Source organism: Microcaecilia unicolor, chromosome 3 (genome assembly GCF_901765095.1).
Source record: "Microcaecilia unicolor chromosome 3, aMicUni1.1, whole genome shotgun sequence".
NCBI lineage: Eukaryota > Metazoa > Chordata > Amphibia > Gymnophiona > Siphonopidae > Microcaecilia > Microcaecilia unicolor.
The window spans coordinates 129533105-129542759 of NC_044033.1; positions in this window are offsets into that span (position 1 = coordinate 129533105).

A 9655-nucleotide genomic window follows, 5' to 3' on the forward strand; every position below is an offset into this window, starting at 1 on the left:
GAGTTCCTTTCACTGAAGTTCTGAGTCAGACCCTTCACAGTTAAGAAGCTTCACAAACCGATTTGGCATGGAGAATTAGAAACAGAGAGGAAGCTTCAGGACGTTAGTAAGGAGCAGTGGCGTTCCTAGGGGGGGCGGTGGGTGCGGTCCGCCCCAGGTGCACGCCGCTGGGGGGGTGCCACGCGCGCCTGTCCTTCCTTCGTTCCATGCTCCCTCTGCCCCGGAACAGGCTACTTCCTGTTCCAGGGCAGAGGCAGCATGGAACGAAGGAAGGACAGGCGTGCGCGGCACCCCCCCCAGCGGCGTGCACCCGGGGGGGGGGTGTTTTTTCGTGGGGGGGGGGGGGTGTCCTTTCACCGGGGGGGGGGGGGGGGGTCGCGCTGCACCCGGGGGGTGGGGCGCATCGGAGATCCGCCCCGGGTGTCAGCTCCCCTAGGAACGCCACTGGTAAGGAGGGAAAGCAAAAGAACCATTAGAGGGTGAGATTGCAAAAATTCATTACACTGTACCTTTGATGCTTCATTTCCTGAAACCGCTGTGATGATCCTTGTTAGAAAATCAGAATAAAGCTTTCTCTTCGCTTCTATCCCCTCTAGTGGCCTGACCCTGAGACTCCCAAGAGCAGCTGGGCAACTGGATTGCTCGCAGTCGCATTCAAAAGCACAGCTGCAGTTCTCAATCTCTGCACTCACTCAGCCACAGTTTCTTCACATGGCTGAGTTGCTAAGGAAGCGCAGCTGTGATTGGTCAGGGAATCCTGTTTGGCATCTAAAAAGGTGCTCCTGATTGGTCGGACACCACGAGTAATTCAGAGAACTCTGAGAATTACTCCCAGCATCCTCCAGACAGGGAAGGACTTGTTTGCTGCTTACTGAGGGAACAGGCGAGGCAAAGTGGGACGGGTTACATTTACATTCCGAGGTGGGTTTGGCATGACGAGAGACACATAATTATGCTGATGCTGACTGCATCCGGGGCCACATTTGGAGAAGGAGGCAGGCGGCGAAGGTCACAGCTGGGCTGGGGAGGCTTAGCCTCCCCAAGCCTCTTATACGGGGCGCCTATGTAAATACATTTATAGTCCCTGATTCTACCCCAGTGAAATCAGTGCTACCTGTTCCATAATGCATAAAATATAGCAAAAAGCACCAAGAGCTTATTGATCAAACACTGGATCAATAAAGAACTGTGTCCTGTCTCTGAAGGCTCTTGGTGCTTTTTGCTATATTTTGGACTTGGTTCTGTAGTCTGGACCCTCTCTGTATTGCTACTTGGTCATAATGCATAAAATCCAGCACTGAGTAACTTGAGGCCTCTAAGCATCAAGTCACTCCAAATCCAGTGCTTATTCACAAATTGCAGTCACAGAAAAAAACAAAAGACAAACTAAAAATCTTCCACAAAAACCTGCAAGCACAAGCCAAAAAAGGGGTGGAAGCCCCCAAAACCACGTTCAAAGATTACAAATTCCGAGGACATATAATTTAATGTTTTCGAGCATTTGTGATGTGAAACTGTTTGCAGTGTGTCCATTGTTATCGAAGTGCTTTAGGATTAAGCATTCTGTATCTGTTTTACAACAGAGGAGTGTGTTCAGTGATTCAGCTGTGTTTATACTGGTTCCATACAGGACCCCTGATGAAGGCCCACTGTGCCGAAACATGGCCCGTGTAAGGTTTACTTGTATGCACATTGATAAATAAACAATTTGGAACAATAAATTACATGTCCTCGGAAATTGTGATCTTTTGGACTTGTGGTTTTGGTGCCTTCCACCCCTTTTTTGGCTCGTGCATTCACAAATTACTACAGCTACAGTAGGCTCTGTACTTTTTTTTTTTTTATTGCTATTTCTGGAGAAGTGAAATGGGAGAAGGCCATGAATGAAGGTGGGGGGGGGGGGGGGGGGGAGAGAAGGGGAAAGTGAATACAACTTGGGGGGGGGGCATTCAGAAGGAAGAAATAGGACTTCATGGCAGGGGGCCCACAAATGGATGTTTGTATAGGGCCTAATGGTGTTACTCCAGCCCTGGGAGTGGCCCAGTCTAAAGCTTTTCCTATGAAAAGGAGCTAAAGCCTATTTAACTCTGCTCTGTACTAAACATCAGTGGATGTGCATGAAACCACTGAACACAATTCATAAGGAACTCCTCTGATGCTTCTTGGGTACCCTCATACTTTTTAGAAGGCTCCCCAAAGGTTACTAGAGGTTTCCAGGCACCAAGGTTAATTGCAACCTTTATTTCAGAGGTGCCAAGTTGCTCAGGTCTAGGCTAGAGATTTAGGGATGGTCCTAGATTTCTGAGCACTCCATCCTGTTGCATTATGGGACTTGCAGCACTGATTTCAATGGGCAGAACCAGGCACTACAAATCCCACACTGCTTTGGGATATAAGTTCAAAAGCAGAACTGCCCAAAATCATCAGCCTGGAACTGGGTAACTTGGCAGCTCAGTTGTTTCTTAGACATATTTATCCAAGATTTCAGAACTGGATCACAAGCAGGATCAGGAGAAGGCTTGGTACGAGGCTCTTGGGATTTTACAAGCTATAACAAATTTTAACAGGAATTCTAAAAGTGCAGGACTAGGAACAGGACACAAAACATCTTTGGAGAGTCTCTGGTGGACGATTCAATAATGTACAAGGCTAGAAATCCAGGGAGGGCTTTTCAAAGAACTTAGAAAGAGACAGGGAAACTGAGCATAAACTCTGCAAGCCTTCTAATTAGCAATCAGGTAAGAGCAATTCTTTACATCTGTATACTGCTGGCTTTGCAGAGGGAGAGAGAGAAATAAAATCCAGAAACAGTCAACAGATGCATCTTTCCCTTTAAACTGCTCTAGGCAATCCCATTTAGCAGAGTACTTTTCAGCCTTTTATTTCAGTTGAGTGAGTCAATTTATCAGCAGTTTTATTTTGCTAGTTTATTTGAACTCAGAACTTTATGGCTTTATGGTGCTGGTACATCTCTCAGCACCTTCCTTTGGCTGGTTCATTTGTTACAACTTTCCTGGTCCAGGGGTGACTGCTACCTAATAGGGACTCCTCACTGGCTTACAGACAGACAAACAGGAATAAAGTAGTAATTCTTAAGGTAGTTTATTGTTACTGTACCTCAGAAGTGTACTCAACAACAGAGAATGACAGGGGGATGAGGACGCATGGTAAATCGATGGTAACAGTAATATTTTAATGGAATTACCATGGGGACAGAGGTTGAGTTTGTGGGGATGGGGACAAACTTTGTCTCTGTGTCATTCTCTAGTTCTTTCCTGCATGCAAAGTCACATCATCTCGCCTCACCTCTGCTTAACCTGTTTAGGTGCATGAAAATGAAAAATAAGCAAAACTGGTGGCTAAAACTAGCAAAACTTGCATGGGGGATCCGTGCATTTCTCCATGTGTTCTGAGAGGAAATTTTCTATTATGGGAAGGACTATGGAAGAAAGGAGACCTAGACCGAATCCTGAGATTGTTGATGACTTATTATTCATCCAGGGATTAAAATCATAACAGTATTTTAATTATAATTAAAAATATGTTTTAATTGATTATAGGCCTACAAAAAGCCCTACATAATATATACAACTGCAAAACATGCAGGGGCAGGGGCAGGGGCAGGGGCAGAGCTTGCGAGGATGGTGTAGGGATGGGGTCAAAGCTTGTGGGACCATGAGTGGGGAAGCGGTTTGAGTTTGCGGGGACGTGGTGGGGATGAGGTCCAAGCTTGCAGGGACGGGGTGGGGATGGAGTCTGAGGTTGTGGAGATGGGGACACCCTATGTCATCCTCTAGTCAACACAAAAGTCAACAAAAGAGCTAGAGAAGGTGCAGGAATCCAGAGGCAAGGGGAAGCAAGGAAAATACAGAACCTTAGGAAAGCAGGGAGCCCTTTTACTAAGCCATGTAAGCATCTAAGCGTGCCCAACGTGCACCAAAATGGAGTTAACTTACAGCTACCGCATGGCCCTAGAAACATAGAAACATGACGGCAGATAAAGGCCAAATGACCCATCCAGTCTGCCCATCCTCTGTAACCCCCCAATTCTACCTGTTCCTAAGCGATCCCACATGCTTATCCTACTACTACTACTAATAACATTTGTATAGCGCTACCAGGTGTACGCAGCGCTGAATATGAGACACACAGAGACAGTCCCTGCTCAAAGAGCTTACAATCTAGGTAAAAACAGACAGACAAGACATCTTTTAATTAACTTGTATTAAATTTAGCTGTTGATTATTGTCAGTCTTACTTTCATTGTCTGGCCATTTTATTTTTCTAATTATCTTTCTCCCAGTCTCTGGTTTCTGCTTTCCTTTGTCTGTCTTAACTTTCTTTCCAGGGTCTCCTGTCCATTTGTCTTTTCCATAGAGCAGAGAGGGAATAGGGAAGGTAGGCTCTTTCCAATCAGTCCTAGACTCCACCACCTCCACCGGGAGGCCATTACACGCCTCCACCACCCTTTCTGTGAAATAATACTTCTTAGGTTACTCCTAAGCCTGTTCCCTCTTAACTTTGTCATATGCCCCCTCAATCCAGAGCTCGCCTTCATTTGAAAAAGGCCCTTGCAGTAATTTCATTTTTGGTAAGCGTCCGCTACGTGGGCCCGAAAAATATTTTTAATTTTGAAGTGTCATTTGGCGCACGTAGGTCATTACCGCCTGGTTACCATGTGAGACTTTACCGCTAGGTCAATGGCTGGCGGTAAGGTCTCAGACCCAAAATGGACGCACGGCAATTTTCATTTTGTTGCACGTCCATTTTCAGAAATTTTTTTTAAAAAGGCATTTTTTACAGGCGCGCTGAAAAATGATTATGTGTGCGCCCAAAACACGCGTCTACATTACCACAGGCCATTTTTCTGCACACCTTAGTAAAAGGACCCCCAGGTGACTTGCCAGGAGTAACCCAAGCCTGGAATAATGATGAACCAGCAGAGGAGAAGCCCAGAGGCAGGGCAGAAATACCTGAATCTGACCTGGACTGGTCTCTGCTGATCCAATCAGGAAACAGAAAAATAACAGAATTACAAGACACCACTAGGTTGCAGGAGGAGGAATAGTTGCAGTTGTTTTGGATGTTTTATTCTACTTACTGCTTTAACAAAAGCTACTGTATATGGCAGAGAACATGCCTTGAATATAGGCACAATCGGTTGTATCTATTCAAGAGCTGGTGTAAACGAAGGTGCATATTTTATGCACTTCTGCCTGTTGACTAAAATAGTTCATCATCTATGTACGAATGTGCCAAATCCACCTGTGCTTTCTCTAAACTCCATCCCTGTGCATGCCCATCAGCAAAGTTTGGACCATCATATCAAGATGCATATTTTTATGCCAGTTGGTATTTTATAAGAGTTCATTTACACACTATGGGGCTACATATGTGCTGGAATGACTATATAAAATTACTTCCTGTATACTTATAGTTAGGTGCATTACTTAAAATTTTCCCTTGAATCTGTTTACTATTTGTATTGGGATAAAAAGGAACTTTAATCTGATACCCTTCTTTACCCACATATATTCAAGTTGGCAGGAGTTCAAGACTTTGTAATTCAGAAATATGTTCATGCATACTGAGTAACTCAGAATGGTGAGACACCTTAAAATGTCTTATAAAGAGATTTTGGGGCTCATTTTTGAAACATAAAAATGTCCACAAAGTGGATGATGGGTGTTTTTCTTGCAAAAACATCCAATTTGCCAATTTTGAAACACATTTTAAAGACATTTTTCTAAGTAGTTCATCTGCAGTGCATCAAAATCACAAGGGGGCAGGATATGGGCATTTCCACAACTTGGACGTTTTTCTGCCATAATGGAACAAAGCAAAAACATCCAGAGCTAAAAGTTGGGCATTTTGGTCTGGACCTATTTCAATCATGACTAAGTCATAATAAAGTGCTCTAAATGATCAGATGACTACTGGAGGAATTAAGGCATGGTTCCCCCTTACTCCTCCGGTGGTCACTGACCCCCTTCCACCCCCCCCCCCAAACATGTGAAAGAAATAGTATATTCCAGCCTCTATGGCAGTTTATGTTATGGCCAGTCCTATTAGAGCAGCAAGCAGGTCCCTGGAGTAGCCTAGTGGTCAGTGCAGTGGACTGTAAAGAAGGGGACACAAGCCCATATCATACTCAAACTGTTACATTTGTGGTAGAAAGTGTAAGCCCTTGAAAACCCACCAAAAATCTATTGTACCCACATATATGTGACAACTGCAGGCATAAGATCTATTGTAGTGGTGTATAGTTGGGTAGAGTAGGCTTTTCAGGGGTTATGAAGGGCTCACCATACAATACAAGGGGGTAATAGTGAGATGTGTACCTGGGAGCTTTTATATAAAGTCCACTGCAGTGCCCTACTGCTCTGCTGGGATGTTTGTGTGGCCAGTCTACTAAGAATGCTGGCTCCTCCCACATCCCAATGGCTTGATTTTGTGCATTTTTCCCTTGGATGTTTCGAAAATGGTCACAAAAGAAAAACGCACTGGGCACAAAATGTCTAAAAACGTCTATGAAATGGCCATTTTCATAACAAAAAGATAGATGTTTTTCAGTTTTGAAAATGGCAATTTTCACCACTTGATTTTTGTACATTTTCAGGAAACGCCCAAAGTTGGATTTAGATGTCATATCGAAAATGCCCCTTCACATATAGCATTTAGAAAATATTCACCCCAAATGTGTCTGCATTGTTTAAAGCAGATGATCTGCTTGATTTTATTTTTTAAACTCTGTAAATATGTTTTACCTGGACATTTCCTAATTCAGCTAGTTTGAGTGACTTGAGCCCTCAGTTATTATTGGAAGCTTAGCATATACTAAAAGAAGGTCTCTATTTCTGCATCAATGTAGCAAAGCTTTAGATCTGAAGAAAAACCATTTCTGCTTTTGAAGGAATGCAGCTCTGTCTTAACACTATGCACTGGAGATTTTCAGCTTGACTGATGCTGAGTTAGGCCTGAATGCTTTTAAAAATATGAGCAATTCTTGCTAACGAATGTAAGAAAAATATGATATCGTGGAGCTCATATTATCTTGAGAAAAAAATCTGTCATTTTGCAAAGACTGCACGGACATAAATAGGGGTCAATCTTCATCAGGTCTACTGCACGGCATGCTCTCCTTTATTTGAAAACATAAACGTTAGTGGCTTAAAGTGGGACATAAAGATTCAGTTGCCAGTCTGCTTCAATTAATAAACTTAAATATTTACAAGTCTAGTAAAGATCAGGAATGGTAAACTTTCTTGAGCTCAAGTGCCATGAAGTGGCAGACATTTAGAGCTGCCTGATGTGTAATTGCTCATGAATGGGATGGGAAGTCATTGGCTTTGCCTTCAGAATTCCAGTAGAGCTGGTCATTATGCTGTAAGGGCCCTTTTACTAAGGTATTTTTTTGTGGCTGAAAATGGATGTGTATCAAAATTAAAACCAGCGCGCGTACATTTTTGGCCTGAGACCTTATCGCCACCCATTGACTTGGTGGTAAGGTCTCACGCGCTAACTGGGCAGTAAGCGTCAGTGTGTGTAAACTGCCGATTACCACCGGGTAAGCGCCACGTGGTAGAAAATTTCTACCACGTATTTTGGATGCACATCAAAAGCCAGGCGGTAGTTCCAATTTGATGCGTGTTGTACGTGCATAGACACCTATGTACCTTAGTAAAAGGGACCCTGAGTTGGGTATAACTTATAGAATAGAGTGTAGTGCTGGGATCTGTGCCCAACTTTGGGCATGAGGATTTACACCAACTGAAACCTGGTGTAAATCCTCGCTTGAAAACTAGGCACAGATCCCCTGAATAGTATAATAGTGTGCACATCTTTAGTTAACGCCCCTGATCCGCCCATGCTCCTCCCATGGCCATGCTCCCTTTTCGGTTGCGTGCTAAAAGATTTACACACACATCTTTATAGAATAGAGTTTCGCAAGATGCGCATGTAAATCCGAATTGTTGCCAAGTAACACCAGTAATTAATTGTTAGTGCCCAGTTATTGGTGATAATTGGCTCGTTACTCAATTAAATTGTACATGTAAATTGGGTACATGCCCAAATTTGCACACACAATTTTGAGCCCAATATATAGAATCCAGGGGATAATGTGCACTGTTGCTTAATAGCGTACCCACATATCAAACAGTGCACACTCAGTAGTGCATCCTATTGCTCACTAGTTTGCACTATTGTGCAATAGGGCTCCTATTGATAAATAGTATGTATTGTTGAGTAATAGGGTGCACTATTGTATAACAGCATGTACTAGCAACAATTCAGCCAAAAATAAAATACAAAATTTAGATCATTTCTTGTCATTTTGGATTAAGAGCAACATGAAATGACATGGGAAATGTCATTGACATTGCCTATGTCATTTCAAATGAATAATGACTATTACAGAATAAGAAACTCACAGCCAGAACATCACAAAATATAGTTTCTGCATTCAATGTATGCGTGAACTAGCCCCAAAGGTAAAACTCTAAATTGTATCACTAAAATAAAAGTGGAGAAAAAAAGACCTTTGCTGTAATGAAATGCTATAAGCACCCAAGCTTAAGTACACAACCGTATCACAGGTCAAAAAGACTCTACTTAGCAATAATTGATCAAAAGAGAGTTCAGTTATCAAAGGGGATTAATTTGCATCACCTCCAACAAAGGAACAATACAAATATAGGTGTCCTTGTACTAAGGTGTGTTAATGATTAGCGTGTACTAAATGATAAAAAGCTCATTATGGGGCCCTTTTACTAAGCCGTGGTAGGCTCTACACGCATATAGTGCACACCCAAATGAGACAACCGCCAGACCGGCACACCCCCTGGTGGTAATTTCAGATTTAGTGTGTGCCCATGACGCCTGGATGATTTATTTATTTCCTCCCACGCGCACTGTTTCCAGCGGTAATCGGCTTTCGGTGCGTGCTGACCGGTTACCATGTGTGTAGGGCGTGAGCCCTAACCGCTAGATCAATGGGTGGTGTTAAGGGCTTAGGCCAGTTTTAGACATGCACTGGTTTCAGTTTTACTGCATGCCCTTTTCCTGTCACACAGAAAAAACTGGGCACGCCTCATACACACGCCTACACTGTCTCAGGCCACTTCTTATTGTGGCTTAGTAAAATGGCCCTTATATTCCTATGGGCATCTTATCATTTAGAGCTGCAGTAAAAAGTGGCCTTGCTAGTTTGGACAAGCGAAATTGGCGCACGCTAGGCTATTTTGTTTTTACTGCGGCAGGTAAAAAGGCCTTTTTAAAAAAAAAGGGCCAGTAAATGGACTTGCGTTAATATTAAAAGTAGCGCATGGCTATTTACGGTCTGAGTCCTTACCATCACCTATTTACTTGGCGGTAAGGACTCGAGCGCTACTTGTGGGGTAATTGGACTACTTGTGGCAATGTGGCCCTGCTGCTGATTACCGTCGTAAATGCCTCCCCTCTGTGGTAGAAAACTGAAAATTATTTTCTACTACAGGAAACAGGGCTTGCCAACTTCAGAACTACCACTGGGTGCCTGCGCTACCCTGGTAGTAGGGTCGATTTGGCATGCACTACCAGTGCAGTAGCCCTCCCGCAGCTTGGTAAAAGGGGTTCTATATTTGGCTTGGACTATTATGTACTGCAAACTAAAACC